Source organism: Chrysemys picta, chromosome 9 (genome assembly GCF_011386835.1).
Source record: "Chrysemys picta bellii isolate R12L10 chromosome 9, ASM1138683v2, whole genome shotgun sequence".
NCBI classification, from domain to species: Eukaryota; Metazoa; Chordata; order Testudines; family Emydidae; genus Chrysemys; species Chrysemys picta.
This window is the reverse complement of record NC_088799.1, coordinates 67700103-67725368: the sequence shown is the minus strand read 5'-3', so window position 1 is coordinate 67725368 and position 25266 is coordinate 67700103. Positions and strand designations below refer to the sequence as shown.

The 25266-nt window shown below is 41.4% G+C and overlaps 1 long non-coding RNA gene across 1 annotated transcript; it reads left to right on the top strand.

The window, feature by feature from the left end:
- The first annotated feature begins 588 nt into the window (after nt 1-588).
- Nucleotides 589-23922, top strand: LOC135973408 (uncharacterized). The gene is made up of 3 exons (XR_010590238.1): nt 589-4597; nt 19957-19999; nt 22013-23922. It is a non-coding gene; the product is annotated as an uncharacterized LOC135973408 (long non-coding RNA).
- Nucleotides 23923-25266: the final 1344 nt, after the last annotated feature.

Here is a 25266-nt window from a genome sequence, read left to right as displayed (position 1 = left end):
TAAATATAAGGTTTAAGGCATTTTGTAATTATTTAATTACGCTAATATCATTTGTGCACAAAACTCATGAATTTAGGAACTCCCTTTCTAAACGATGTAATACGTGTCGATGGGGAAGCTCAGTCAAAGCTCATGCTGCACAATGACTACAAGAGACACAGGAACACTGTGCATCACATAACCCTTGCAGATGTTGATAAAGCTACTGATCGAAATGGTCTCCTGTGTCAGGGATTGGCAACCTTTGGCATGCGGCTCACCAGGGTAAGCCCCCTGGCAGGCCGGGCTGGTTTGTTTACCTGCCGTGTCCGCAGGTTCAGCCGATCGCAGCTCCCACTGGCTGTGGTTTGCCATCCCAGGCCAATGGGGGCTGCGGGAAGGGTGCAGGCCGAGGGATGTGCTGGCTGTGGCTTCTCGCAGCCCCCATTGGCCTGGGACAGCAAACCGCGGCCAGTGGGAGCCGCATCGGCCGAGCCTGCGGATACGGCAGGTAATCAAACTGGCCTGGCCCGCCAGGGTGCTTACCCTGGCGAGCCGCGTGCCAAAGGTTGCCGATCCCTGTTATATGAGATATATCTACAATGGAAGAATTCACAGCTGTAATTCTCCAGTTCAGCTCTGTCAGTTACAGCAACAGTGGAAGCTGTTGGGTAGACAGGACGCAGGTATTTGAAACTTTTTACTGTTTCACTCTTCAGGAGCCCTAGTGATGATGACTTCTCAATCTTCCCAGGCAAGTTTGTCCATTCTTGTCATATAATTATAAATTGTTTGCCACCGTAAATAGGTTACTCAGTAAATTGGTAAAACATTATTTGCAAATTAAGACAGGATCCCTTGAGCTCTAGGATCTAGCTCCCAAATTTGGAAATGTCTCTAAATTTGTCAGCATGAAGCAAATAGTTTGAATGATCCGTCATCCATAGTGGGGAGTAACATCTCATTACATGAGTCTGTCTGCTTAAGTGCTGAACTCACTGCCTGTGTAAGAGAGCTGGTATAGGAGACAGAGCACTAGATCAGCAGGCTCAACCCATAGACTATGTTGGAGCTGCTGGGCCTTTTTTCTGCTGATATGGGAAGCTACAGAAGGGGATCCTAATATTTGATGGATTCAGGTCTGATTTAACCTTAATCTGCTCCCAAATGACTTTTCAAGCTTTTATCTTTAGCTGACTGGCTCAATACTGGGGCAATTCAACAACAGGCAAATATATCTTTGGTGGCTTATATGCAACGAACGGGGTGGCAGATTCCAGGTCTTAGCAGACAAATGTCCGCAATCCAAATTACCCTCAGGAGGGTTTCCCTGTTGTCAGTTTCAGTAGAGAGCTTAAGGATCAAGTGGGCCATTAAGTCTGATTTGTCATATCACCATCTGATGTGGTCCCTCGAGATTAAGGATCAGACATATTAGCAGGGCAGCGGGGGGGGAGGGTCCGGCAGCCCGTTCTATATTTGTTTTATATATAAAAAAGACTTCTGTCTCTGCAGCTGTCAATCTGACACCTTCCATGAGCACTAGACTCCCCTAAGAAACATTTCTTCATGTTTAGCTTAAGGTGCAAGGTGAGCTGCAAAGTCAGCCTCAAGATTCCATTGACGTCAGTAATATGTGCTGGGTGTTCCTTTTGGGCTGGAGGGGTCAATCACACTACAACCAAAGGCTGATTCTTTTCTCACATTGGTTTTAAAGCTGTGTAACTCTATTGACAATGGAATTACTCCTGATTTACATATGTGTACATGACAGCAGAATCAGGACCATCCTTTTTACAACTTCCTTCAGGTTCCACTACAGTCATGGTGGCAAATTCCAACAAGCCAAGAGGCTCTGTGCAATTCCATAGCAGCAGGAAGCATTCTGGGGCATCATTGTGACAGCCACTGTGAAAAATAATGAGGATATTTTTAAGGTAGTAATATACTGAATGCCCCCGTTAGCTAGAAGGGAGCCTTCAGCGCATAAGGGGAGTTTTGAGATGATAGATGTAGTTCACATTGAATAAATATTTCCTGTTACATTATTTTCTCCCAGTGTCGTTTGTATACAGTTATCAAATTCTCTCTCGGAGCCTGATCTTGCAAGATGCTGAGCACCTTCATTTCTCATTAGTGGGCATGCTCTGAGCCCCCAGAATCAGACCCTCATTTGTCTTCTCTTCTAGATGTACATTGGAGATCAAAATTGCAACCACATAATTCTAGAAAGCATTACAAATATTTACATCTAGAGGAGCATCATGACTCTTCTCTCAAATATACAGGCTGATCTACAATTTAGACTGAGCTTCAATAAGTACTAGGGACATTGACCTGTAGAATATTCAGTTCAAATTAGAACCCAGAAGAGGTTTTGATGGTTCAGTATTAGTTTTCAAAAGTGTCTGTCTGTGAGAAAGAGAGCACAACCTTAAAGACCATGCATCATGTTTATAAATCTTCTTACAGGGCACAGTGCTTTTATCCATGATGAACATTCCTCACCAGCGTACTTGTCTGATTTGAACAAGTCCTTTTATTTAACAACAACAACATACACAATAAATTGCTATGGACAGTGGAAAATTGCAAGTCTAGTCAGGGAAAAAGCACAGATCCCACAAGTTTAGTTTCTCCCTGTAATTTATCTATTTTCTACAGCCTCCCACTCTTTCATTTGAAAACAATAACTACATCAAGCTCTAGGCTTATATGAAGATGGCCCTCCAAATGAACTGCTAGCCTGTTAATCCAGCCTTAAAGACTAGACAGCAGCAGCAAGCTGGAGGCATTAACCAGCAAACTAGTGGGAAAAAAACATACCCACTAACACCCTCTCATGTTGAATCTACATCAGCAAATTTAGTGCCTATTTTTCAGCACTAATGAAGCTACAGAGTGCTAGCAATGGTGTAAGTGATAGCGTAGACAGGGCACAGGGATTTTGTCTCCATAGTTTGCCTCAGCACTGCATACACAAGGTTTACAATATTGCTAACACTAGGTGCTGAAAAATGGACACTAAGGCTCTGATGCTGCAATTTGTTCCACAGGACACTGTGTTCTCATGTAACCCTGTGCAGGTGCAGAGGTCTGCCTGTGTGGAACAAAATGCAGGATCAAAGCTTGAATTTGCTAGTCCTATTGGCTGTGTCTTTACTAAACTTCTTAGCTGTGTTTGACACCTGTTGATAACACTGCTCCTCCAGACCTGTCTCAAATGGCCTTGAACTCTGTTGTCCCACTAAATGGACATAGGGTCAGCCAAACATTATTACACCTATTTTAAACAGTTTGTTGGCTCCAGCTGAACCTTGTCTCCACAATGCATATTTGGCATACCAAGCACTATGTAGTCCACCTGGCATGCTGTAACACATCTGACTCCACATCTAGGTACTCTAAATAGTGCTAAGGTGTTACAATCCTTTTCGTATTAGATTTGCATCAAGCAAGATTGATCACAATATGGTCCTCCCACATGCTGTTCTCCATCAGAGATGTGCTCATGTGGACATAAATGCCTGGTGAAATAGCCCTAAGGGTGCAGATTGTCCTCACACTGCCACCCCACACCAGGCACTGTTCGGCTGGCCTGATTGGGCTTCCACTTGTACTCCAATGCACAGCGGTCAAGTTGGTCACAATCCACATAACTGCACAAGTCATGCTGCACACACCTTGGAGCACAGCTGTATGCTATTTGCACAGTGTAGCGCTACTACTACTGTTACTTGTATTGTATAACCCTATTCTACTGTCAGCAGGTCTCAGAGGAGTGCAACAAGAGAATGTCTTAAGGCAGACATCCATCTGAGACAAATAAGAGCTCTGGGTCCAGCAAAACTTGGTAATACATGGTACTTTAATTGTGTATGTCAGGATGTCTCACAATGCTGGGCAAATAGAGGCACAAGAAGACAAAGGATCTCTTATGGAGCCATTGCATGGATTTCAATAATTATGGCACCAACAGGGGTCCAAAGAGATTATTCTGAAAACCTATCGAATGTAATAGAAAATGAGGCCCTTTCAACCATTCTGTAGGAATCTATAGCAGATACCCATTCTATAGAATTTACAGATGATTATTTATCATTTTTTGTTAAACCATATGGGATTTTTCCATAAGGAGCTGTTTAAATCTTGGCATAATTAAACATACATGTCTAACTATCTGCATATTGTTTAGCCACTGCTGACAGAAAAACTACTCCAGCAGCTCTACTGATTCATGTAATATAACATAAATTATATTATCTACTGCATACAAAGTCTACATCTGTTTTTGGTTCACCCCCGCTGCCATGTATCTTCAGTGTAGTGTGTAACAGCTACTTCATTCTGTCAGAACATATAATCATCCTAGGTTAATTTTGAACTTTCCCTCTTCCTCCCAGCTCTACCCTTTTACCTCCATTGCTTCCTTCGTTTTGGGTCACTGGGCCAGGCATGCTCTCTTGTTATCAGGGTTTCACAGTTCACAGTCTGAAACCCTGCCAGTTCTTAACACAGATGTTGCAGACAAGAGATATTTAACCACTAGTGTTGCATTTGTAAACAGAGCCATTGTGGCAGAAGGTGAAGAACTGCATTCAGAAATAGAAAGGCTATGGTAAGACATTTTGCTAAGACTTATCTTACAATTATTTGACCTTTAGAAAAACTACACTGTAACGTTTCATCGTTCGCCTTCAGTTATCTCTCTTTCACATGGGATTTCAATCCCAGTGCTTCTTGGAGGCACTGCCCAGATGCAGCAGATGCCTAATATTGATCCAAATGCCTGGAACGCTGCATCCAACAATAAATATCTACTTTTATAGGGGGGTGTGTGTGTGTATACAAGGCTCTGAACATATGGAATGGGTTTGAACTAGAACACTGGCTCCAAAAACCCTTGAAGTTTGGGGGAGTTCATATTCATACTGCTCCTGAACCATGAGGCATGGCTCCATCTGTAGAAGGTGATTCCAAACCTCAGCACCAGATCTAAAGCCCTTTGAATTTTTGGGGAAGTCTGAATCCAGAACCAGAATTCATGGCTCAAGCCATCTCTAATCTAGATGTTTGCAAACTAACTTTCACAGACAACAGGCCCATTGTTTCTATAAACATAAATGTAAAGCCATTAGTGCTTCAGCTAAAACAATGATGGGAGCTCCTTCTTCAAAACAGCCAGTTCGAACTATAGCTGACGGTTCCCAGGGTAAGTCATGGCCTTCCATCCTCATCCTCAAACCAATGACACTGAGCCTAATAGTCTCCTCCTCTTTTTCTTCTGTAAGCAGAGTCAGGATGAGCTCTACCCTGACATCTGGTGGTGAATTATGGCGAGTGTGGAAAAGAACTCCAGGGGCTGATCTTGTTTGCATAGGCACACCCACTCGCCTGGTATGAAACAACAGCAACTGAAAGTGGTTACTTCGGCTGGTGTGGGATCCCCAGTTTCTCTGTTATTGGGGCAGGGAGAATAAAGTTTTGTTACCCTGATTCTCTGAATCAAGGCCAGTGGAACTGTTGTATGACAGAAGGACTCGCCATTACCTAAGTAGCACTTGCTTGACAAGGGGCATGGGTTACAAAACCTAGTGAATTGAGAGAGGTTGGGGGCAGGTATTTGTACCTGGTGGTGTGGGTGCTGCTATCAACTGGCCTGGCAGAAGGGTTACACTTCATTAGGAAGAACAGCATCTGGGAAAGGCCTTTACAGCTCCCAGACATCCTATTTGCACAACTGTGAAAGTGCCAGTTTGGAATCTTATCTGCTGTGATACTGATGGTTGTGTTCCCCCATCATCACACCCCTCTCCTACAATTTCTACTCCTCACATCCCAAACTTATATACTCGGGGTACTTTTTTCTTCCTCCCTCTTCTTTCACCCATTCTCCTCCTACTTCCACATTCCTCTCCCCACTTCAGCCCTGAGTGATGGTTGCCAGCTATCATTATCACTAAGCTGGCCCCATGCTTGTGTTTTGTATCACTTTCTCTCACCCGTCAGCTGTTTGCCTTTTTTAGATTGCATGGCAAAGGCTGTTGCACCTATATATTTCTACAGCACCCACCACAGTGGGAACCTCACTGAAGCCTATGGGCACTAGCACAATACAAATAAACATCTTAAAAAGTAATAAGGAGCATTCAGAGTTGACTTTCCCTGATGGCAAAGTTATTCATAAGCTTCTGGAGAGTAAACACAAATGTTAAAAAAGAAAATGATAGATGAGAAACAGGTGTAGCATCTGGGGAGCACTATACTCTTGAGTTACTGCAAGCTGTTTGACATGCTCCTTACATCTACATTTCATAGAAGAGGGGAAATTATTACTTATCTTGGCAAATTGGATGTGAGAATTAATTAGAAGACTATCCCCTTGAAATTTCAGGAGATTATGCAAAGAGCAACAGAGTCCTTTATGTTTCCAGGGCATGGATTCAAATCTAACTCAGATTGGTCATTGCCATTTCAGTGGCCTAGATTATATAAAAGGGGTAGTCTCAGTCCTGAATGTTACTATAGCTCATTATACAAGCTGAGTACTTAACTGGCTTCTGCTCCCCACAGGCTTTTGCTGGATGGAAGGATGATCCAGTAGTTAGGGCACTAGACCTGGGTTCAATTACCTCCTCTGCCTCTGTGACTTTGGGCAAGTTACTTAGTCTCTGTAGGCCTCAATTCCGCATTTGTAAAATGGGGACAACAGAACTGCCCTATCCCACAGAGCCGTTATAAGGAGAAATACATTAGAGATTTTGAGCCATTCAGTTACAGTGGTGACTGCGCATATGGGTTCCTAAAATAGATTTTGATCATGCTTGTGATACCGTGTTAGGGTTAGTGTGGAGTGCAACTCCAGTTCTGTGGATGACATCAAGCTCTAGATTTTTCAGCCTAGCACCTTTCAGTGCTGACTAGAGAGAATAAAACCTGAAATCTAGTTATAGTTTCTAACTGGATAGTAGAAACTGACAGTTTTTTCTTTGGTTCCCTCTGGATTTCTGGTTTTCAATACTACATATTTAGAAAAAGGATGGGGAGGGTTGGTGGGTGAGGGAGGGGATACAGCCCTTTACAATTTGTCGCTTCCAAAATGACAACTTTTGCCCCCTTCCTATTTTCCAATTCCATGTCTATTGTTCCATTAAATCTTTTGTGCTAAAGCTATGCATGCCTATCTGCTTGATTAATTATACACTATCTTCCTTCATCTTCAAAGTTAAACTGACAGTAATTGCCCAAAATTGAATGCATGACCTCTAAGTCTCTGCCCTGTTTAGTGTACCAGAGAGGGATTTGGTTACACTCTCTAATCTGCTGTCATTGAAGTATACAGAGATTTAGTCCCCAACTCTGAGACAATGTTTCACATCAGAATAAAAAAGTGCTGATAATCACTATTCATCACCTGCAATACAAACCAGAGTCCTTTATCTGATACACTGGCATGCAAAGGAACTACTGCCTAAGGGAGTTAAAGGTGCTGCCCCCCATTGGCTAATGCAGGGTCAAACTAAGACCAGGAGTAAGTGGGTGTCACTCCTACTCCTAAAGTTAATCACTCATAAGGAAAAAATTGCATATTTTTTTCAATAATTAAAAATAATTTGCTTACTTAATTTTACTTGCTATTGATAATTAAGCATTGCTAAGTAACCGCCATCAAAACATATTTACTCGTGTTTACTATTTTATTTAAAATCTATAAATATTTATTGGAAACTACTATGTTTTAAGAACAAATGAAAATATTTATGCACAAAACAACATGACTCAAGTTCAGAAATCGCCCTCCTTTTCTATGAGCGTAGGGGATTGAGAACGTGTTGAATGGCTCTGGGGGCACTGATAAGATATGTCATTTCCATGGAATTATCCCATCCCCCATTGAGAACCTACAGAGCCCCACTGCTGCATCCCTGTAAGGATGAGGTTCTACTGAGGTTTGAGGGTCAGGCTGGTTAGGAAGAGGAGCTGCTGCTCTCATGGCTGAACTCTCATTGGCTGAACCTGCAGATAGTCACACAGGAAGCAGGAGTTAATGCTACTCCAAGCAACCCTCAGACAAATACACTCAATCTTTTGGTCCTATTGAAACTCGAGATAATCGACTGATAACATGATTGTAAATTCTAGCATTGATGCTCCACAGACATGTGTTCAAGGAGGTTTAAAAGTGTCTCCCTTAGCTTTTACAAATGTCTGTGATTGTCTACACTAGAATTTACAATTGTGGTAGCTAACTTGATCAAACTGGCCATCAATTAGCTCAAATAACAGCTCAACCAAAGGTTGTGTCAGTACATCTGTAAGAAGCCAGGCCGCCATGAGCAGGGAGACTAGCCGAGTAGCATGGAGCAATCGGCCCTCTAAGTGGCTGTCTCCTACTCCTGCCTATCTGTGGATTGCCTTCCCCCTGGATCCCCATGATCTGCAGAGGTTGAAAACCTATCCACTCTGTAACCTCTTGAACTCTTTCCCCACCCCGCCCTCCACTTGGTAGGGGTGATTTCCTGGAAACTCAGTGATCCCTATGGGTTACTTTGTGAAAGAGAATGCTATAGCCCTTAGTAAGCTTTCTTTTTACTCCCAATGACTTTACACTATAAAGAAACTGTCTGTATTAAGCACTGGTTGACAGTTGTGTTCTCCAGAAATGCTGAAGAACTTTTGAAGGCAGCTGAAGTATCCAACTGACAAAGAACTACCCAAGTGGCCAGCTTCCTTAGGGCAGTCATTACTTTCTGTTCCATGGGGAGTGGTGCTCTCATTTCAATACTCTGGCACTACATTGCTTGGGCTAGCTCATCAAGAAGGTAGAGAAAGGTCTCCTTCCATATGCTGAAGTGCTGCTTATTCTAGATCTGAAAAACAACTTGGTCTTACCAATGTGAAGTCATGATCTAGACCTCCCAACAATGCTGTACCTCATAAGCCTTGTCTTCAAGCACTGCATGGATTTGACTACTCCGAGCTGGGCATAGGGTGCACAACCATTGCAGCAAAATCCCTGTTTGTTGCTGTTCTTGGTCTATGTCTCTCTGAAAATACTGCTGGAATACCACATAGCTCTGCCTCCCAGTAACTTTTCAAGAGCTCCAACAGAAACTTTTTTGGCCAAGCAAGAAGCAAGAGCCTGGTCTCCATTCTGAGGAAAGGATGAGGAAATGGCAATAGCATCAGGGGTTCACAGCTGTTTAACTACTTCTCCCACAACTTCCCAAAATATCCCAGAAAAAAACTGCCTCAAGAATCTGTCCCAGGAGCTCTGGGAGAGGTATCCAGAGTGACTGTAACATGGTCACAGAATGTAGTACAGCGGATGCAGGGTAAACTACAACTAACCTCCAGCAAAAATGGTATGCCCATTGTGGACACTGCATTGCTGATACTTCACACTGAGGATATCCCACCAGTTCACAATTCTGTAGTGGGGACAAGGCCTATCTGATGAACATTTCCACCTAAAGATGAGCCATAAGCTCTGGTACAGCAGAGTACTAGCAGGAAAGGGTAGATGCAGCTCAGACATAGTCCAGGCAATTTGAGAAGAGAAGGGAGAATGAGAGCATAAAGTCAGGCTCTATCTCCACTGGCCAGGGAAACAGTGTTTGCACCTTTCTAGCAAGCTAATCGTTAACATGGTTCTTGCTGGAAAGGTGCTAATACCTTGTCCCTGGCCAGTAGAGATGAGCCTTACTTGTTTGTCAAGTGTCTTGGCTCTACTTGTTTATCTCACAGGACAATTGTTTATAGCAGTTCTCTTTAGTGCTCATAACAAGTAGTTTTTTGACACTATGTTGAAGCTGCTAAGATAGTGAAGAGCAGAATTCACACTTTTCCTGATGCTCATGCTTTTGCAGGACACAGTTTTCTGCAAGGTTAGGCAAAGAGGGGAAAACCACATTAGTTTTCATTGGCAACAATCTTTGCAAAGGAAATGGATAGAAATTTAATTCATAGCTTCAAAATGAAAACTCAACTCTGAAGCAAACGAGACACACAGAGCTCAATTTTTGGTTCAGATCAAGCTGTGCTTGGTGCAAGACTGGAGCAGAGGTGGGTGGACTATATAAGAACATAAGAACGGCCATACTGGGTCAGACCAAAGGTCCATCAAGCCCAGTATCCTGTCCTCTGACAGTGGCCAGTGGCAGGTGCCGCAAAGGGATTGAACATCAAGTGATGTCACCCAATCCCAGCTTCCAGCAAACAGAGGCTAGGGACACCATTCCTGCCCATTCTGTCTAATAGCCATTGATGGACCTATCTTCCATGAATCTATCTAGCTCCCTTTTGAACCCCGTTATAGTATTGGCCTTCACAATACCCTCTGGCAAGGAGTTCCAGAGGTTGACAGTGTGTTGCGTGAAAAAATACTTTCTTGTGTTTGTTTTAAATCTGCTACCTGTTAATTTCATTTGGTGGCCCCTTGTTCTTGTATTATGAGGAGTAAATAACACTTCCTTATTTACTTTCTCTTTACCACTCATGATTTTATAGATCTCTATCATATCCCCCCTTAGTCACCTCTTTTCCAAGCTGAAAAGTCCCAGTCTTATTAATCTCTCCTCATACAGAAGTCATTTTATACCCCTCATCATGTTTTTTACCCTTTTCTGAACCTTTTTCAATTCCAATATATCTATTTTGAGATGCGGTGACCACATCTGCACGCAGTATTCAAGGTGTGGGCATACCATGGATTTATACAGAGGCAATATAATATTTTCTGTCTTATTATTTATCTCTTTCTTGATGATTCCCAATATTCTGTTTGCTTTTTTGACTGCTGCTGCACATTGAATGGATGATTTCAGAGAACTCCAAGATTTCTTTCTTGAGTGGTAACAGTTAATTTAGACCCCATCATTGTATATGTATAGTTAGGATTATGTTTTCCAATGTGCTTTACTTTGCATTTATCAACATTAAATTTCTTCTGCCATTTTGTTGCCTAGTCACCCAGTTTTGTGAGATCCTTTTGTAGCTCTTCACAGTCTGCCTGGGATTTAACTATCTTGAGTAGTTTTGTATCGTCTGCACATTTTGCCACCTCACTGTTTACCCCTTTTTCCAGATTGTTTATGAATAGGACTGGGGCCAGTACAGATCCCTGGGGGACACCACTATTTACCTCTCTCCATTCTGAAAGCTGACCATTTATTCCTACCCTTTGTTTCCTATCTTTTAACCAGTTACCAATCCATGAGAGAACCTTCCCTCTTATTCCATGACTACTTATTTTGCTTAAGAGCCTTTGGTGAGGGACCTTGTCAAAGGCTTTCTGAAAATCTAAATACACTATATCCACTGGATCTACTTTGTCCGCATGTTTGTTGACCCTCTCAAAGAATTCTAATAGATTGGTGAGGCATGATTTCCCTTTACAAAAACCATATTGACTATTCCCCAATAAATTATGTTCATCTATGTGTCTGACAATTTTGTTCTTTACAATAGTTTCAACCAATTTGCCCGGTACTGAAGTGAGGCTTACTGGCCTGTAGTTGCCAGGGTAACCTCTGGAGCCCTTTTTAAAAACTGGCGTCACATTAGTTATCCTCCAGTCATTTGGTACAGAAGCTGATTTAAATGATAGGTTACTGATGACAGTTAGTAGTCCTGCAATTTCACATTTGAGTTCCTTCAGAACTCTTGGGTGAATACCATCAGGTCCTGGAGACTTATTACTGTTTAGTTTATCAGTTTGTTCCAAAACCTCCTCTGACACCTCAATTTGGGACAGTTCCTCAGATCTGTCACCCCAAAAGAATGAGTCAGGTTTGGGAATCTCCCTCACACCCTCAACAGTGAAGACTGATGCAAAGAATTCATTTAGTTTCTCCGCAACGGCCGTATTGTCTTTGAGTGCTCCTTTAGCATCTCGATTGTCCAGTGGCCCCACTTGTTGTTTAGCAGGCTTTTTGCTTCTGATGTATTTTTTAAAAAATTGCTATTACTTTTGGAGTCTTTGGCTAGCTGTTCTTCAAATTCTTTTTTGGTCTTTCTAATTACATTTTTACACTTCATTTGCCAGAAGTTTATGCTCTTTTCTATTTTCCTCATTAGGATTTATCTTCCACTTTTTAAAGGATACCTTTTTGCCTCTCAAAAACAACAGAGGGTCCTGTGGCACCTTTAAGACTAACAGAAGTATCGGAGCATAAGCTTTCGTGGGTGAATGCCCACTTCATCAGATGCAAGTAATGGAAATTTCCAGAGGCAGGTATAAATCAGTATGGAGATAATGAGGTTAGTTCAGTCGGAGGGTGAGGTGCTCTGCTAGCAGTTGAGGTGTGAACACCAAGGGAGGAGAAACTGCTTGCGTCTGATGAAGTGGGCATTCACCCACGAAAGCTTATGCTCCAATACTTCTGTTAGTCTTAAAGGTGCCACAGGACCCTCTGTTGCTTTTTACAGATTCAGACTAACACGGCTACCCCTCTGATACTTTTTGCCTCTCACTGCTTCTTTAACGTTGTTGTTTAACCACGGTGGCTCTTTTTTGGTTCTCTTACTATGTTTTTTAAATTGGGGTATACATTTAAGTTGAGTCTCTATTATGGTGTCTTTAAAAAGTTTCCATGCAGAAGACATGCATATCATTATGCATCTCTTCTCTGAACCTTGAGCCACTTCATCCCTAGCCCAAATTAGAGCAGCCTCAAGGCTATTTTAATTTGCTCCTGGCTGCAACAGCCACCAAAGGGCTATTAGAGCAGCCAAAATCAGCAGAGTACAATAGTGCTCTCAGTATGCCTCCTTCCCACTACATCCTTTCACCAGGGATGACATAGATCTGGCTAACCTGGACTCACACACAGGGGAATCTGAGTACTGAGCAGTGGAGTACAGGATCTGGCCAAGTAATCATATGCTCCACACTTTCTTTATGCTAATTATTTTTCTACTGCACCTGTTCGTTACTTTGTGCAAAGGCTTTTAGATAAAGTATCTGGAGTATGAAAGGATTTTTATATGATCATATTCTGTTTTATTCTGGTCTATTATATTATATTTTCTGCTTCCTCTATTCCAGCAATTCTGCCTTTAAATTGTGGCTTGATCAGAGCTGAGAAGTACAGAGGTCCTGTTCTTACAACTACCCAGCAGGAGAAAGGACCAATGCAACTTCTTCTATAATGAAAGTCTACTTAAGTGACTATATGACATTAACAATAGGAGAAGACCTCCTAGCAAATTCAGAGACAAGAATCTAGAGATCCACCTTGACAGTAACTGCTGTCAAGTTTTAAAGGAGAAATTTTTATAGTGGGAGAACATAGACTCAGAAATTAAATCCATTTACTTTTTGTTTGTTTTCCATTACTAAATTTCATATTTGCTAATTACCAAAGCTACGTATGTATAGAGAAAAGGTTTAATTGCACATAGCCCAATTACTCATCTTACCTGATCACATTAAAGTAGCATAATATTGGGGCTGTGACAAAGGCATTTCACTGTAAACCTGAGTTTCCTATTTTTCCACCTCCTTTTAAAGTGAGGTTGTTAAGACAGAGCTGAAACAAACACTGGATCAAATATTTCCTTCCCTGTATTTACAGGAATTTGTGTATTTTTAAACGTTACTGCAAGTATGGGTTAACAGTAGTGGAAACTAAAGTCTTCGGTTCACTTGTAGAACAGGTACATCACAGACAGAAACAGGGCTTCCAACCACATCACCAGTCTCCCTCAAACCATTCCTAAGAAGGGACCTCTAGAGGTAAAAATGTTCCATGCCGATTTAAACCACAACCTAACTTTTCCAAGACTAACAACAAGGGTTCTCTTAATGACCTTGGTGGACTCCTGGCCTGTAGGACCTGAAGGAAGAGAGTGGAGAAGATTTCAACAGGAGAGAGACTCAAGAGAAGAAAGAGGAAGGGAATGGCTAGCAGGCGAGTGAGGTTGAAGGGAATGAGTTGATGGCTGAGAGATGGAACTCCACTATTGAAAGATCAAAGAAGGAGCATTATTTAGTGAAATCAAAGTTGAGTGGATGGCCAATTTTGTGAGTGGGGAAGATGGTGTGGTCAAATGAAAAAGTGAAGGAGTTGGGAGGCTAAGGGGCCAGATTGCGTATCAATAAGGAATTTGAAGTTGTTGAGGATTATGGTAGAGAAATTATGAGGGAAGAAAAGTGTTTGCAGCTGAGAGGAGCTTTTGGGGGGGAAATCTGACATGATGGAGGACAGGAGAATAGAGAGTCTGATGGTGAGATTTTAGTATGGTTAGTAGAACTAAACAAAGATTCCTCACATGTGATTTCATATATGTTGAATAGAGTCTCTCTGCAGATATGTGCAGATGTCTGCTGCTACCAGTGATGACACAATATGGAAGTAGGAGAGTCATGCTGCTTTGTGTGCATTATTCAGGTTTATGTTCAATATTAATGCAGCTCTCTCAGTGAAAGCAATGTCAGCTGTGGTTCATGTCTTCCTGCCCCTCACACTGTTAGGAGTTAGTTTACTAAGTTTTGGAAACATCTTTCCACTGCAATCTATAATTGTGGGTCTTCCATTCTCCCTTTCCCTATAATCTGAGGTTTGTTTTGAAAAGATGAGTGAAGTTTGTGATCATGAATCTGTGAGACTACTATCCATTGTATGAGAGGAGTTTGGAGCAGGCAGGCATGCTGTGCATGCTGCTGGCCTTACAAGAGCTCTGTGGACGGGCAGCCACATGTTTGTTGGAAAAGCAACTGCTTGTAAAACCAGCAATTACACTGAATTCTCAGCCCCAGGCTTGTCAACCTTTCTGCCCATCATAGGAGTCTGCTGCATTAAATCATGCATCTGAGAAGTGATTTGAAGTAGTGTGGAGATCCTCATCTCCAGAGCACGGGCTGCAGGAAAAAGGCTGCCATGTAGCTGACCGTAAGAATCTCCCTCTTTGGGACTGTTCTCATCCCAGAGGTGATACCTGAAGTGTGAATGTTTCCACCAATGCCAAAGGGCATGTAAGCTTCCCCCTGTCAGCATCTCCGACTCAGGGCTGCCCAGAGGATTCAGGGAGCCTGGGGTCTTCCCGCCGCTGAATTGCCGCCGAAGATCCAGCACTTCGGCGGCGGGTCCCAGGGCGGAAGGACCCCCCGCCGCAAGTCTTCGGGGCACTTCGGTGGTGGGTCCTGAAGCGGAAGGACCCACCGCTGCTGAATTACCACAGAAGACCTGGAGTGGAAGAAGCTCCGGGGGCCCGGGCCCCGCGAGAGTTTTCCAGGGCCCCAGGAGCAAGTGAAGGACCCCACTCCAGGGCCCCCGAAAAACTCTCATGGGGGCCCCTGCGGGGCTCGGAGCCTGGGGCAAATTGCCCTACTTGCCTCCCCCTCTGGGCGGCCGTGCTCCGACTCCTGACCTGTGTCAGCTCCCAGGATTTTAGTCCTGGACCTTTGCTGAGCAGAGGTTGTCATTCATGCCAGAGTGTGTTTTGGTTTTGAGACATGTACAAGTGGGCACTAAGATAAAACCTCCTAACTTATCACTACAGCAGTTTCCCAAACTTGGGACGCCACTTGTGTAGGGAAAGCCCCTGGCGGGCCAAGCCAGTTTGTTTACCTGCCGCGTCTGCAGGTCTGGCCAATCGTGGCTCCCAGTGGCCGCGGTTCGCTGCTCCAGGCCAATGAGAGCTGCTGGAAGCAGTGGCCAGTATGTCCCTCGGCCCGCGCTGCTTCCAGCAGCCCCCATTGGCCTGGAGCAGTGAACGGTGGCCAGTGGGAGCCACGATCGGCTGGACCTGAGGACGCAGCAGGTAAACAAACCGGCCCGGCCCACCAGGGGCTTTCCCTACACAAGCGGCATCCCAAGTTTGGGAAACACTGCACTACAGGATTGAACTCTATCATTTCTGAAGCACAAATGTCCTTTGCCCACATCATAAACTGAGAAGATGTCATGTCTGATACAGCATCCTCACACTCTGGAAAGCCTGCTTTTTTGTACAGTGACAGACCCCTGACCAGGGAATCAAATCAGGCAAAGATTTAAAAGAGTCATATAAGAAACCCAATCAAATCACTGCAGAAGATGAAACTCAGGGGGATCAGATACAAAATGCTCTCACTTCTTATTAGGTTAACTTGTCCACACAAAAAATAAATATGGCCTTGCCATGTTTGTGGCAGAGCACAAGTGAAAAACAGATTGAAAAGGTGATTTTTAATTTAGAATGATAAGATTACTGACTCAATTTCTTGAAGTGCTTGCTGTTTTCAGTCTTGGGGCTACTGTTTTTTAATGCATTCCAAATGTAAACAGGAAAAAAGCCATTTCTCATTCCAAGCCCTCGCTTTCTGTCACTCTTTATCTGAAAACATATTGAAAATCTGGATGCATGCACTCATCCTAACTATGGCTCTGATTCAATAAGGTATTTAACTATGTGCCTAACTTGAAGCACATGACTAGCTCCATTGAGTTTGACACCAAATAGCAGCAATAAATTAAAATTAACTACCCAGGGTAGAACTTATTACATATAGTAGCTGTCTTTCAACTCCCCCCACCTCCCTCCTCCATGCCACCCTCTTTATCAGCATAGGGGCTTTGCTGCATGAATTGTACAGAAGGGGTTATGGCAGATGTGCAGAAGTTGAGGTTAGCTAACATACTACAGTTTGAAGTACATGATTTTTGTCAATCTACTTTCCACTATTACTTTAAAGGAAAGGGAGTGTATGGGCCATTATATATAGGAATTACTTCTCTCACTACTGAAATGCAGCTATCTGTGAGAGGGAACAAAGCAGCTGTTTGAAAATACACAACAGCTTAGAACAGGAAACAAAAACCTCTCTCCTCAGACCTAAGAACATCAGTGTCTCTTGCAGCTGTCTAGTGGCCCTTTTAGTTTCTGCAGAAGAAAAGGTTTCATTTTAAACATGTGATGTTTCTAGCCCTCCTGATGTGAAGAAATTCTTCAGAATGTGTCCCAATACAGCATTTTCTTTAATTTATAGAAAAAGCCAGTCTGAAACAATATTTCTAAGGTGAGAACTGATCCATTATCTTACCAGAATGTTACCTCTGAAGCCTAATGACACCAAGCTACATATAATTGGGAAAGATTCTGAACTCAGCTACAAAAGTCAAAGAACTGACATCAGAATCAGACATTGTGAAATCTTCCACCTGTGTTATTTTGGCAGATATGTCCAGCTAATGGGCTAACCCAGCATGACTGGGCATTGGTGAAACTGGAGATAGAAGAGAGCTGTTGGATTAATGGCATACAACCTGCAGCTCAAGACTGCTCCTGACACTATAGAATTCTTGAAGAATAAAGTACAAGTGAGAGCAGATGGTGAAACAGAGTAGAAATCTTCTGGTTGTGTTAGACTTAGCATATCTACAGAGTTTCAGCAGCAGCCACCCAAGCTCATCCTGCGCCACTCTTTGCAATGATCAGTGAAGACGGCTACAGGAGCAGAGGTCTTTGCTTGCAGCTGTAAGGTTTTTTACGGAGAGCTTCAGCAAATTGACCTTTTCCAACACATTCTCAAGAAATAGGAGTCTGATAGCCACCCCTGTATTGAATTGATCGAGGAGCTTTAAGGTTTGGTCAGCAGTTCAGAGACTACAACAGGGTTCAAGCTGCTTGCGGTTACCATTTTCGTCTGAATCTTAAAAAGCTGAGGCCAAAGGTCAGGTAGAACTGTTTGACTTAAAGATTATCTTAACCAAGTTAAGTGAAACAAATGTACTGAATTTTATGAAAGCCTGCTGAATCAGAGACATGCAAATTTACAGAAGGGGGCTGCTGTTTCTGTATGTTTTTGTCAGGATGTATATTTGTGAACAGACTTTTTTATAATGAATCTGAAGAAACCCACCACAACAATTACCTGTGAGATCCCATAATGCTAGCTGATCTAAGAGACATGGCTAGATATCAAGGCAATGATTTCAGAGAAATAGGAAAAGTCTTCTCATTGCTGTAACTACAGGCTTGAAATACCAAACAAAGCAAGGAGTTAGAGATCTTAGGTTCCCATGGTAATTAATACTACTGCTTTGTGCTTATGCATTATAGGCTTGATCCTGTGAGGAAGTGAGCACCTGCAACTCCTTTTATTACATCCTGTTGTATGATCTTTCATATAAATAAGTGCATAACATTTGGAAACATGATATAATACTTGATAGACATCTAGTTTAAAAATACAGTGGGCCATATATAGCTCTGGATTATGTGCACTGCCCATACAGAAAGCATTGTACCTCAAGAGCTTCTTAGGAGGTCTATGCCTCTCACCCTTAAAGGGGTATAAGTTATGCTTCCTTATGTAGCTGGCCAGCTCACCTAGCCTATCCAGAAGGTGGGCAAGAATATAGTCCCACCTCCTCTCCACTACAGCCTACCACAGAGGTTCTCAAAGTGTGGTCTGCGGACTACCAGTGGTCCACAAACGCCATTCAGGTGGTCCACAGATAGTTCCCTCTAAGGTGTGCACCTGGGCAGCTGCACATGAAAGAATGAAGGGCCGCCCACCTTATTAGTGGAGATGTGCAGGCGTGGCTCCACTAATTAGGTGCCTGGACCCTGGAGAAGATGTACATGTAAGGTGAGGTGGTGACCTTGGAGGGGATAGAGGATAGGTGGGAGGGGGCAGTTGGGTGAGAAGACGAGATGGGGGGAATTTGGGACATGCAGGGCAGTGGCGGCCAGAGAAAGAGACGACGTTCCCCACCTGCAGGGCTGCTGCTGCTGGGGAGAGACCCCCATCCTTCCCAGCCTCAGCTCGGGGGCTGCTGTGGCGGGGGAGAGAGGGCACATCCATCACATTAGAAAGATAAGACTACTGATATTAAAATATGAGTTGTGTGCTTTTATTTGTAGAACAAAAAATGTTAATTATTATTAAGGGGTTTTTTATATAGCGCTTTTATCCAAAGCGCTTTACAATAGTTAGCTCAGGGATCGGCAACCTTTGGCACGTGGTTTGCCAGGGTAAGCACTCTTGCTGGCCGGGCCGGTTTGTTTACCTGCTGCGTCCGCAGGTTCGGCCGATTGCGGCTCCCATTGGCTGCGGTTTGCTGCTCCAAGTCAATGGGGGCGGTGGAAAGCGGCGGCCAGCACATCCCTTGGACCGTGCTGCTTCCCGCAGCCCCCATTGGCCTGGAGCGGTGAACCAAGGCCAGTGGGAGCTGCGATCGGCCGGACCTGCAGAGGCAGCAGGTCAACAAACTGGCCCGGCCCGCCAGGGTGCTTACCCTGGTGAGCCACGTGCCAAAGGTTGCCGATCCCTGAGTTAGCTAATGGTACAAACAACATTTGGAAAGATCATTAAGTGGTCCGCCAAGCCCATCAGCAATTTTCAAGTGATCCGTGAAAAAAAGTTTGACAACCACTGGCCTACCATATTTGTGGTGGCTAGCACCCCAGGGTGCACTAGCAGAAAACAGTGTCTTCTCCAATAAGCAACAGGGTGTGCAGTTATTTTTGTTAAATATTTGTATTACAATAAGGCCAAGAAGCACCAGTCAAGATCAGGACCATATGTTGAGGCACTGTCCAAGCCCTGAAGTAATTGCTATCTAATTTAAGGTATAATAAAATAGCAGAAAAAAGGAGAAAAGTAACATCAATAATAATTCATGAGTATATAGGCTAGCTACTTAGCGCACAGCTGGATGGTTACAATTTCATATGCCAGTGTTGTGTGTCAGTCAGTGATCACCAACTGGGTCTAATTGTATCTCTCTGAAATTGACAGTTGTCATTTTTCCCTAATGTGTCTGTGGTGGCAATATTTACCTGCAGAGAAAATACAGACCGTAAGATAGCACAGAAAAGTTCATTTTGAGCAAGTGAATTAATGCAAACCAAAATTACAATAGTTGATGCTGTTTTATGAATAAAGATACTTAAGTATATAAATATTAAATAGAAAGATTTTAATAGAAACATGTAAATATTTAATATGCCATTAAGTCTTATTAATTTTATGTTTTTATTTTTCAGATTAAAAATTCACAAACTTTCTCATCTCTTTCATCCTGATAAGGTAATGTATTTATCTTAATTATTTGTTAGATATTGTTAAAAATATTTTGTGAATATTTAACATTTAAAATAAAATAGATATATTTTCCCCCTTTTTATTATGGCTGTGTAGTGATAACGTTAGTATTTAAGTAGGTATTTTATGTACTAGTTAATGCAATTTTGAAACATAGACCAAATATAGTTAATTACTGATTGTATAGAAACATGGTTGCACACACTTTGGTAACGCTATAGCAGTTTTTATCTGAGGATCTCAAAGCACTTTACAAGCATTAATAACTCATGCTATAAGAACTGTGGGTTAACTCAAAACTGGTTTCATTTTGCAGCTAGCTAAACTGAGTTCTAGGGCAAGATCTTGAAAACTGAGTGAGCAAATGTGTTAAAATGAAGCTTGTAAAGTAGGAACTCTAGAGTGTTTAAATTAGAAGTAGAGTCCTGTGGGGTTCTACAAGTGTAATTTACATTGGAAGCACAGTAGTTTTCATCGTGTGTGTGTGGCTAGCTAGCAAGATTGAAAGGGAAGTTTCAGGAGTTTCATAGAGACAGCAGAATGCATGCAGTACCACACAATTTAAAGAAACAAGGTATATCTGCAAAACCATCTGATGCCACTTTCTTGCCTACAGGTGGCTGGCCATCTAACTGATACCATGTGTTGTGTGCTTTAGTCCAAAGTGTTGTGGCTTTATTCATGCAACTAGCTTTCTGAGTTTAGCCTATTCCCTCACAGTCAAATAGACATGGCAGTGTAATGCGGGGCTCTGTAGGGACTGCCTATCTTCTTTCTTCTGCAGTTTGCACATATGGGTTGCTCCATGGCCATAACCATGTTCCAAGTGTTCAGGATGTTATGTTCCAAGTGTTCAGCCCTCGCCCAGGTTACATGTGCAGTATACAGCACTATATAAATGATGAAACCACACATATGTAGCATTATTCTTTGCTGCATAGATAGATGTGTGTGTTCTTTAATTCAAGACCCAATTGCAATACATATAGCAGGTAGAGAGTACTTGAACCGTGCTGCTTGGTCCGGCCGATCGCGGCTCCCACTGGCCTCGGTTCACCGCTCCAGGCCAATGGGGGCTGCGGGAAGCAGCACGGTCCAAGGTAGAGGGAACTTGAACCCTACAGTGTCCTGATGTGTGTGCATATGTGTGGTTTTTAAACACTATAATTTCTTGAATGTCCTTCTCTTGACTGCCTTCATGCGCACACGCACTCTCTTCTGGAAGATGCTTACATGCTATAGTTATTGGCATGGTATAGAGAACCTGAAGAAAGTAGGATAGATAGAATGGTGTGCATTTACAGCATCACATTTCCCATTTCATTAAGGTTAATTTTTGCACCAAATAGGTTATTTTTTTGTAGTAAAAAAAAAATTGTAAAATATTTAAAAATTGTGAAAAACGAGACAGGGAGATGCAACTGAACCCCCCCCCCCTCACTCTTTGGAAATAGAAAGATATTACAGCTAAACAAAGGGGGCTTGATATCTATATTTTTTCTTCCCATGGTATGTAGTTAAGCAGCATTTTTTAAAGTTAAATGGAATGCCTTAAATGTTCATCTTGCCACCAACACAAGTTTATTAATGTATAAAGGTTACATTAAAAATAAATACAAACTAATGCACAAACTCATTCTGGCAAGAATACATCAACATTGTAATGTCAAATGTTAAGAGGGCACACACAGGAAAGCAACCAAGTGAGTAAACATTGATTGAAAAATTATCCTTATTTGTGAGAAATCCTGTTAATAAAGAAACCTAATGAGTGACACTTGCATCCAAAAATTTTCAAGGCAACTTATTGAGCTAAAGGAGAATTTGCTTTAACTGCCAGTTAAATACTACTGATTTTCTCTTCCAAGCATCCAATCATTGTCCTTGAAATTATAGCATGCAGCTCCCATAGCTTTTTCATCCCAATGAACCCTTACTCCTCTGCTATACCATTAGCTGAATTGATTTTACTATTTGTTCTCCAAACTTTCCTCCTAGGATTGATCGAAAGCCCCATGAAGTCCTGAGTGGAAGTTCAGAACCGTTGAGGTGGTTCAAAATTTGCTTTTTTGATGGCCTTAAGATTTCTGCATCTCCTCTATCCCTTCTGTTTTTGAATGACTGGTTGTTCAAATAACCACACAGAAAGGTGTTAAAATAAATGCTCATCCATATGTCTCTAGAGGAAAGAGACTAAAGTCTTGTACATGCTCAATGTGCTATTTTCAAGTCTCCAGAACTTTGGTATTTCTAAGTGCTCATGTTACTTCTTCGGTGTTATGTATGAAATGCATACTAATCATGGAGGTGTTTTTTAAACTTATTACTTCCAGAATGCATATGTGCACTATTTAATTTTAATACTAATTTTATGCTTGGATTCTCAGTTGAAGAATCCATTCCTGCTCCCTCTGAAGCCACTGGAAGTAGAATTTGAGTCAGAAAAGTTAAGGATATTATTGCAACAGGGCATGAAGGTGAACAGTGTTTGCCAATAAGATTTCCAAACTATGAATTGCCTATATTCTGTTGGAATGGTTTAAAAATTTCTCCTTTCATCAAGTGTAAAGTCACTTTTCAGTATTCATTTATGTGTACAGAGTACACCGTTTCCCTCCATTCACATACATATACAGTGCCAGACAAGTAGTTTGATGCCCTTCACAAAAACCAGATTTGATCCACAATTTTTTTTTATTAAACAGCTTTTTATTGGAATATGTAATTTCATTGAACCATTTTGTGGGAACATGTCAATTTTTACTGAATTTTCAATGGGAGAATGTTGAAATGAATTGATTGAGCTTTCTTGTTTCTTCAATGTTGTAACATTTCATTTTACTAAAGTAAAAAAATTTATTTTAACTTTCTCATTTCGACTGATTTAATTTAGATTTTACAATATTTTAAATCTTATATGATATTGTATTTAACATTATATTATAATATTTTACATTATCAAAGCAAACATTTTTCTCTTATCAAAATGAAACGTTTTGACACTATTAAAACAAAATATTACTAAGTTTCTGAATAAAAATATTTGAGAATTTCCATTTCACAGAAAATTTTGTCATTTCAACTTTATTTTCCGATTCAGAATGGAAACAAATTTCAAAATGTCAGAATTTCCCATGGAACAGAAATTGTGTTTTACAATCAGCACTACTAAAAACCTGCTTGTGCTTGTTGCTTCATTTGTTTTCATTAGTGGATAGGGTGGTCTATCTATCAGCATGCAGTTTGTTTTTCTTTGTAGACAAAATGACTGTTGCTCACAGAATAAAAACATGCCAGATTTCAAGCTTGAAAATGGAACTGACTTTTAATGAGGACAAAAAAGTCCATTAAATCCAACAGGTTTTTCCTTTCTCTTTCTAATTAAAATACATTTAACCAACTTGACAAAAAAATACTCTAGGATCAAGATAAAATATGGATTTTGTCAAACTGAATAGAATATTGTTAAAGTTGCAGCTCTGTAAGGACATTGGTTTTGTATTGAAATTCCATTGTAAGCTGACAATGTCACTGGCATTCTATATCTCACACAGGATCAGATTCTGATCTCTGTTAGACTAGTGAAAATTCACAGCAAGCCCACTACAATCAGTACAATCAGACTCACTAATGTAAATGAGATGAGAATTTGGTCACTGTCGATAGCCTATGTATAAATAGAGATTAGAAAGATGATCTGCCAAGTGGTAATCATTGGGCCAAATCCTGAAGTCCTTATTCATATAAAACTCCAGTTGATTGCAATGAATTTTACTAGAATAAAAAGTGAATTAAAACTAAAATAAATATCTTCAGGATCCAGCCTATTGTAAATACATCCTTTTCATGGTTTTTGATGGCAAGTCTGAATTAAGCGCTAGGACACATTTCCCTGATCAGATATTAAAAACCACCGTCTGGAAAGTATTTGGGAACCTTACTGAGAAGCATGAATTTGAACATAAGGCAATTTGTCTGCTGCAAAATGAGAAATCATAATGTTCTTGCTACTCAACCAAGCTTATTTCACAGCCTGATTTATTATGGCACAGAGTTGATGACCAGTTTGATGCAGAAAGCAAACATAAAAGGAAAAGAAAACATGAGACAGTGAGCCACTGAAGTGAGTAAATCTTGTGAAAAAGTTTTAGCACAGTAGTTAATTTAAAAAAATTTGCCTAAACCTTTGCTATGTTGAACATATTTTATGCTTATTATAGCACCTGTTATCACTCAAATCCAATCTTGGTTTTCTTTTACTTATTGATTCATGCCGGTATTTAAAAAGCAAGATCTGCAGCACAGAAGCCTTGGAAGAGAGGAGAGTACAGAGAGGATGAACCTTTCTCCAAGATGTTCAGAAAATGTGTAAGATCCCTAACTCAGCTTCTCCTAAAAACAAAGATCTCCAAACAGATGGTTGAAGAAGTGGTAGCTGACAAGACTGTTGGGCAATCAACAATAGAAACTAATTACCATATAATCTTACTAATGGTACCTAAGCAGATACTTTTTGACACAACATAAGTTCTTTGACTGGCTAAGTATCTTCTCTTCAGTGAGCAAAATTAAAAGGCATAATTAGTAAAATACTTCAAGAAGAAAACATCAAATCACTTCAAAAGAGGCTGTTTTAAGAATAGTTATCTGACAACTTCCATAGTTAACTTTGTTGGCAAAAGGAAAAGTAGCATTTCAAAAAGTTCTCCCAGTTGAAGTATCAAGTGGCCATAGAAACTAGGGACTAAATCACACCTGCCGTAAAAAATCTGCAAGAGGGATTGAGTAAAGTAACTTTTCTACTGAATTCTCCCATCAGAAGGGAGGTTGACATCCCTTCCTACTGGCCACAGGGCATGAGCCTCCTATTTCAGCTTGGTCAGGGCAGGCTTTGCCTTTTCAGACTGGAAATAAGACGTGCATTATTAACAATGAGGATAATCAACAACTGGAACAATTTATCATGGGTTGTGGCAGATTCTCCATAACTGAAAATTTGAAAATCAAGAATGTATGTTTTTCTAAAAGAGATGCTCAAGATCAAACAGGAATTATTTTGGGGAAATTCTATGGTCTGTGATACACAGGAGGTCAGACTAAATGATCACAGTGGTCCCTTCTGGCCTTGGAATCTATGAACTTCACAGTTGTTCCAAATTCTACAATATTTTCACATATATCTTTGAACATTCTCTTGAGATAGGACTATACTAAAATGGCATAGCTTCCCAGGGGCTTCTTGGTCAAAACCC